At 39.0% G+C, this 7,198-nt stretch overlaps 1 protein-coding gene across 1 annotated transcript in view; it reads left to right on the forward strand.

The window, feature by feature from the left end:
* Positions 1 to 7,198, forward strand: part of CAP2 (CAP, adenylate cyclase-associated protein, 2 (yeast)) — a 138,924-nt gene that overhangs the window by 605 nt on the left and 131,121 nt on the right. The gene's annotated exons all lie outside the window — the stretch shown is intronic.

Raw genomic sequence — 7,198 nt, forward strand, 5'->3', positions numbered from 1 at the left:
TGGGGAAGGGGGGTTGTCATTGGACTGAATTTGATCCTAGCCAGGAAGTGCTGGAAAGAAATGGACCTGGCTTCTCTGCAGAACCTGACCTGAGGTCTTGAGTCACTTTAAAAAAATGTACTGGCCACTGAGGCATTGAGGGACAGCTCCGAAGAGGTCACCTCGCCACCACTGGGTCTTTCCTTGGGTAGAGGGGTTTGGTGGAAGCAGCTTCGTTATCTTCGCTTTGGAGACTAATAATCACATATGCAAATAGCCTTGCCTTTATTGCCATCAGAGTGGTATCAGACATCACAAATAGGCTGCAGGGTTTAGCGATATTTGAATTATTGCATTCTCTAAAAGGAATGAATATGGATATTGAACTAGAATTAGGTCCAAACAGCCAAAGCGGAGATGAACACAGCAGAGAAGATCAAGAACCTCTGGTTATATAGTCAGAGGAATGCAGAAGTCTATGGGACTTAAACCACAAAAGTTAACCAGAATTGTTTGCAGAGTACTATTTCTTTACTGCTTATATAAGACTTTTTTAATTTAAGGAACATGGCTTAGAATTCTTGGCAAAATATCTAAGCCCATGTAATGTAAGGTTACGGCTGTGGAGTGATCCTTGGGGGAATTGTTCTTATAGTTATTAAAGTCCAGTTAGACTGTAAGCCTCCTGAGGGCAAGGGTGGGTATTTTTTAAAGATTTTACTGCACCAAGCAGTATTTGACTCCAACCCTTTAATGAACAGGCAGTAAAAGTTTGTTAAAATGATTAACCCAACGGTTTGAGTGTGATTGTGACTTTTTGAAGATACTACATTATTTTTTAAGGAAACACTACTCTTTGATCTCCAAATCTAAAAGTTCTTAATAAATTAGAACTGAGGTATCATAAATATTTATTAAAATTAAAGAGGAAAAAATTGAGAAATCATGAAGGTAAATGTCAAGGCAGTATTGGCTAGTAGGAAATAGGTTTTTGCTGCTCATTGTAGAAGTGAAAAATATTTTAACTTGTTGATATAAGGTAAGGTTTAGAGTAAAGGGCTGGATAGTAAACTTGTAGACTTTCTTGGCTCTGTGGTCTCTTTAGTAACTACTCATCTGTGCTGTTGTAGCTTAAAACCAGCCACAGAAAATGACTAAATAAATGATGTGACTGTATTTCACTTTATTCGTGGACACTGAAATTTGAAGTTCATATAATTTTCATCAGTATTGAAATTTGTTATCCAGCTCTGTGACCCCGTGGACTGTAGCATCTGCCAAGCTCCCCTGTCCTTGAAATAGTCTTTTTTTTTTTCCAGGCAGTAAAAACTGTAAAATTCATTTTTAGCTTGGGAGAGGATGGGAGACACAAAAGCAGCTGGAGAAAGGGGGCAGGTTTGTCACGTTGGTAGTAGTTTACTCTTCCCTCCTACCATGTGTAGAGTTTGGAGGGGAACCTGTTTGTTTGTTTGGTTTTTTTTTTAAGATTTTTTTCTTTTTTTGATGTGGACCATTTTTAAAGTCTTTATTGAGTTTGTTACAATATTGCTTCTGTTTTATAGTTTGGTTTTTTGGCCACAAGGCATGTAGGATCTTAGCTCCCTAACTAGGGATTGAACCCTCACCCCCTGCATTGGAAGGCAAAATGTTAACCACTGACCTCCAGGGAAGTGCCTGGAGAGGCACCTCTCGAAAGGGTCAATGGGCCAGATTAACTGGGGGCTTAAGTCATACCAGGAGCTTCCCTGGTGGCTCAGAGGTTAAAGCGTCTGCCTGCAATGTGGGAGACCAGGGTTCAATCCCTGGGTTGGGAAGATTCCCCTGGAGAAGGAAATGGCAACCCACTCCAGTACTCTTGTCTGGAGAATCCCATGGACGGAGGAGCCTGGTGGGCTACAGTCCACGGGATCACAAAGAGTCAGACACGACTGAGCAACTTCACTTTCACTTTTCACTTAAGTCATACCCAGGAGTTAAGTTAATACCTTCAAGAGTAGCATTAACTTATTTTGGGCATTGCAGTATTTTGTGTCGAGTATTTCCTAACAGACATCTTTATGTATGACGTTTCCTTTTTAATTCATCAATTATGTGATATACATAAAATAATTTGGTAAGTTTATGTAAACTGTAAACATAATATTCAAATAACTGCCTGTAGCCCTGTCCCGGGCTTCCCGGGTGGTGCTAGTGGTAAAGAACCTGCCTGTCAATGCAGGAGACATAAGAAACTCAGGTTCGATCCCTGGGTCAGGAAGATCCCCTGGCGGACAGCATGGCAACCTACTCCAGTATTCTTGTCTGGAGAATCCCATGAACAGAGGAACACGCCAGGCTCCAGTCTATGGGGTCTCAAAGAGTCAGACATGACTGAAGCAACTTAACATGGCAGCCCTTTCACTAGGGCTTTCAACCCTTAAACACTAGGGCTTATGAACTAGATAATTGTGAAAATATAACCCACAGAATGGGAGAAAATATTTTAAAATCCTATATTTGATAAGGAACTTATATCCAAATATATAGAGTTCTTACAACTCAATAATAAAAAGTAACCCAATATAGAAATTGTCAAGATATCTGAATGAATATTTCTCCTAAGAACATATACAAATGGCCATAAGCACATGAAAAGATAGCTCAACATCATTATTCGTCAGAAAATGCATATCAAAACCACAGTGGGGTACCACTTCACACCCACTAGGATGGCTAGAATTGAAAAGTCAGATAAGTGTTGGTGAGCGTGTGAAGGAGTTAGAACCCTTGACACCCTTATATGTTGCTGGTAGAAATATTTCTTGTACAGTTGCTTTGGAAAACAATTGGGCAGTTCCTCAAAAATTAAACAGAGTTACCATGTGAAACAACAATTTCACTCTTAAGTATATACATCCAAGAGAAATGAAAGCACATGTTGGCACAAAAACCTGTACATAAATGTTTATACCAGCACCATTCATAACAACCAAATTAAAAATAACTGAGATGTCCATCGGCTGAGGAATGGATAAATAAAATGTGATATATCCATACAATGGGATTTTATTTAGCCATAAAAAAGAATGAAATACTGATTACATGTACCTTGAAACCATTATTCTAAGTGAAAGGATTTAATCAAGAAAGACCACACATTGTATCGTTCTATTCATATGGAAATGTTCAGAACAGGGCAATGTATGGAGACAAAGTAGGTTAGTGGTTTCTTAGGTGGGAGGTTGATGGTGGGGGTGGGGGTGATAGCAAAGGGTGCAGGGTTTGTTTTTGAGCTGGCAAAATGTTCTAAAACTAGTGATGGTTGTGAACATCATCAGATGGTACACTTCAGATGGGTGAATTGTACAGTAAGTCCCCTACATACAAACCTTCAAGTTGCAACCTTTCCAAGATGCATATGTATTATAAACCTATTATAGTACTATAATCATATGCGAGCCATATCTCAATAAAGTTGTTAAACAGAAGGCTAGAAAAAGAGGACTAGATTGCTACCCATACTGTTGTATATTTCTTTATGCCCTTCTCCTATGACATTCACTGTACCCATCCTTACACTGGATTTTGTGTTAACCATTCCTGATTTTATTGTAAAATGCTTTTGTGACATGTATATGTTCCTAATCAAGTTTGTCTACATTTGCTTGTTTTTCTAAAACCATATCTTTTATTTTACATTTCCTTAGGAGGGACCTTTTATTTTGTTTCTGTCACTGAAGGGGTTTTTTGGCTGTGCTGGGTCTTTATTGCTGTACTCAGTCTTTCTCTAGTTGCAGCACACAGGCTCTGGAGCGCGGGCTCAGTGGCTGTGGCAAGTGGGCTTAGCTTCCCCTTGGCGTGCAGGATCGCAGTTGTCAGACCGCAGACCAAACCTGTGCCCTCACATTGGAAGGAGGATTCTGATCCACTGCACCACCAAGGAAGTCCCTTGGTTTTTGTGTCTGTGTTTTTTTTAATTTATAAAAAGGGTATATGTATATTATAACCTCACTTTTAAAAAGCTCAAAACTAAGTTTTCAAGGATTATCCGTGTTGTTGCATGTAACTATGTATTATTGTTGGCAAATATTCCACAGTTTACCCTTTCTCTCATTGATGGACATTAGGGTTGGCGCCCATGTTTTGTTGCTTTGGAGACTTTTTTTCCATGTGTCTTGGCACACATGTGTCTTCTGTGTGAATGTGCCATGTATTTTAATTACCAAAAAGAGAGTTGATTGACATACACAGTAGTGGTATAACCCCAGCTTATTCATTCCCCTAAACCAAGTGCTTTAATCTGATACCCTATTATAAATCTCATCCTACTTAAATTCTAGTTATAATATCTGGTTTCTCATCACCTAAGAAGCATGGAAAAACACTATTTTAAAATGCTAAAATGAATTTGCTTGACAGATATAAGCAAGCTTCTTCCACTGTGAAAGAGGGAAGTCCAGTGAAGTTCCACAGGATAAATGTTACTTGTGTGAAAAAAGTCTTGGTTGTTCAGTCATATCTGACTCTTGGCAACCCATGGGCTTTAGCTCTCCAAGCTCCCCTGTCCATGGAATTCTTCAGGCAAGAATACTGGAGTGGGTAGCCATTTCCTTCTCTAGGGAATCTTCTCGATATTTGCATGCCAATACACAATTATTACTTGCTTTATTATCAATTTTCTACATGTTAACTTTTAATTACAACAGCAGAGTCATGAACCAGAAATGACTGAAATAACCCAGAAGGATGAGCAATTATGCTACTCAACTAAATTTCAGTCTCCCTAAATTTTTCCTTACATTGATGATTTAAATAATTTTAATATTTCATCACCATATGATGTTAAGTATATAACTCAAGGAGTTCAAAAAATTTGAGTGACATTTCTATTACAAAATTTCATCCATTTGCATCTCATTATATGAATAGTTTGCCAGGATTTACATTGATAAAAACAAAAATTGAGAATCAAATTGATTTTCAACCTTGACTCTTTCTAGCAATAAGTATACTGATCCCATATGCATGAGACAATTGAAAAATAAGAGCTTTAAAGAGAGAGGTTTTCAATGAAAAAAATACCTTTTATCTACATTTACTAATATTTGTCAATATTTGTAGTATTTGTTTTGTTTTTGGTAAGTTCCTTCTAGTAAGAGTTACAGTGGTAACAACTAGGAGAGCACTCTTTACCATTGAATTTAAATACATATATATATCAGATGACACCACCTTTATGGCAGAAAGTGAAGAACTAAAGAGCCTCTTGATGAAAGTCAAAGAGGAGAGTGAAAAAGTTGGCTTAAAGCTCAACATTCAGAAAACTAAGATCATGGCATCCAGTCCCATCACTTCAAGGCAAACAGATGGGGAAACAATGGAAACAATGGCTGACTTTATTTTTCTGGGCTCTAAAATCACTGTAGGTGGTGATTGCAGTCATGAAATTAAAAGACGCATACTCTTTGGAAGGAAAGTTATGACCAACCTAGACAGCATATTAAAAAGCAGAGACATTACTTTGCCGACAAAGGTCCGTCTAGTCAAGGCTATGGTTTTTCCAGTGATCATGTATAGATGTGAGAGTTGGAGTATGGAGAAAGCTGAGCGCCGAAGAATTGATGCTTTTGAACTGTGGTGTTGGAGAAGACTCTTGAGAGTCCCTTGGACTGCAAGGAGATCCAACCAGTCCATCGTAAAGGAGATCAGTCCTGGGTGTTCATTGGAAGGACTGATGTTGAAGCTGAAACTCCAATGCTTTGGCCACCTGATGGGAAGAACTGACTCACTGGAAAAGACCCTGATGCTGGGAGGGATTGGGGGCAGGAGGAGAAGGGGATGACAGAGGATGAGATGGCTGGATGGCATCACCACTCAGTGGACATGGGTTTGGGTAGACTCCAGGAGTTGATGATGGACAGGGACACCTGGTGTGCTGTGATTCATGGGGTCACAAAGAGTCAGACATGACTGAGTGACTGAACTGAACTGATATATATATATATATATATACTTTTGATACAGAAAAGTATGATAGGGTAATGAATAAAAGACATTAAAGCATAAAATATGTAAATCTAGGATAAACTCTTATAGAGTGAGAAGAATGGAAATGTAAATTAACGGAGAAATATAATCATGCAAGATTTTTGACTGTCAAAGAACAACCTCTTTATGTATTCTTTTAAAGTAAATGATGATGAGTTTCAATGGATGTATTTCAGCAAGTGATAAAATAGTTTTAGTTTTACATGTCAATATTTACAGAATACTGGCAGCTACATTCTTCACAACAGTTCACATTTTGGTGAAAATTTTTACATGTCAACCTAAAAATGTGAAAGAGGGATTTACAAAGTTCTTTTAGGTTGTATACACGTAAGAATTTGAAAATCCCTTTGAAACTCATCCTGCTTCCATTTTCTGACCGAAAATAAGAGTCTCAATTCAGTTCAGTTCAGTTCAGTCTCTCAGTCGCGTCCGACTCTTTGCGACCCTATGAACTGCAGCACTCCAGGCCTCCTTATCCATCACCAACTCCCGGAGTTCACTCAAACTCATGTCCATCGAATTGGTGATGCCATCAACCATCTCATCCTCTGTCATCCCCTTCTCCTCCTGCCCTCAATCTTTCCCAGCATCAGGGTCCTTTCAAATGAGTCAGCTCTTTGCATCAGGTGGCCAAAGTATTGGAGTTTCAGCTTCAACATCAGTCCTTCCAATGAACACCCAGGACTGATCTCCTTTAGGATAGACTGGTTGGATCTCCTTGCAATCCAAGGGACTCTCAAGGGTCTTCTCCAACACCACAGTTCAAAAGCATCAATTCTTCGGCGCTCAGCTTTCTCCATACTCCAACTCTCACATCTATACATGATCACTGGAAAAACCATAGCCTTGACTAGATGGACCTTTGTTGGCAAAGTAATGTCTCTGCTTTTGAATATGCTGTCTAGGTTGGTCATAACTTTCCTTCCAAGGAGTAAGCGTCTTTTAATTTCATGACTGCGGTCACCACCTACAGTGATTTTGGAGCACAGAAAAATAAAGTCAGCCACTGTTTCCCCTGTTTCCACTTCTATTTGCCATGAAGTGATGGGACGGAATGCCATGATCTTCGTTTTCTGAATGTTGAGCTTTAAGCCAACTTTGTCACTCTCCACTTTCACTTTCATCAAGAGGCTCTTTAGTTCTTCACTTTCTGCCATAAGGGTCGTGTCATCTGCATATCTGAGGTTAT

This window comes from Bison bison, unplaced genomic scaffold (assembly GCF_000754665.1).
Source record: "Bison bison bison isolate TAMUID 2011002044 unplaced genomic scaffold, Bison_UMD1.0 scf7180017864274, whole genome shotgun sequence".
NCBI lineage: Eukaryota > Metazoa > Chordata > Mammalia > Artiodactyla > Bovidae > Bison > Bison bison.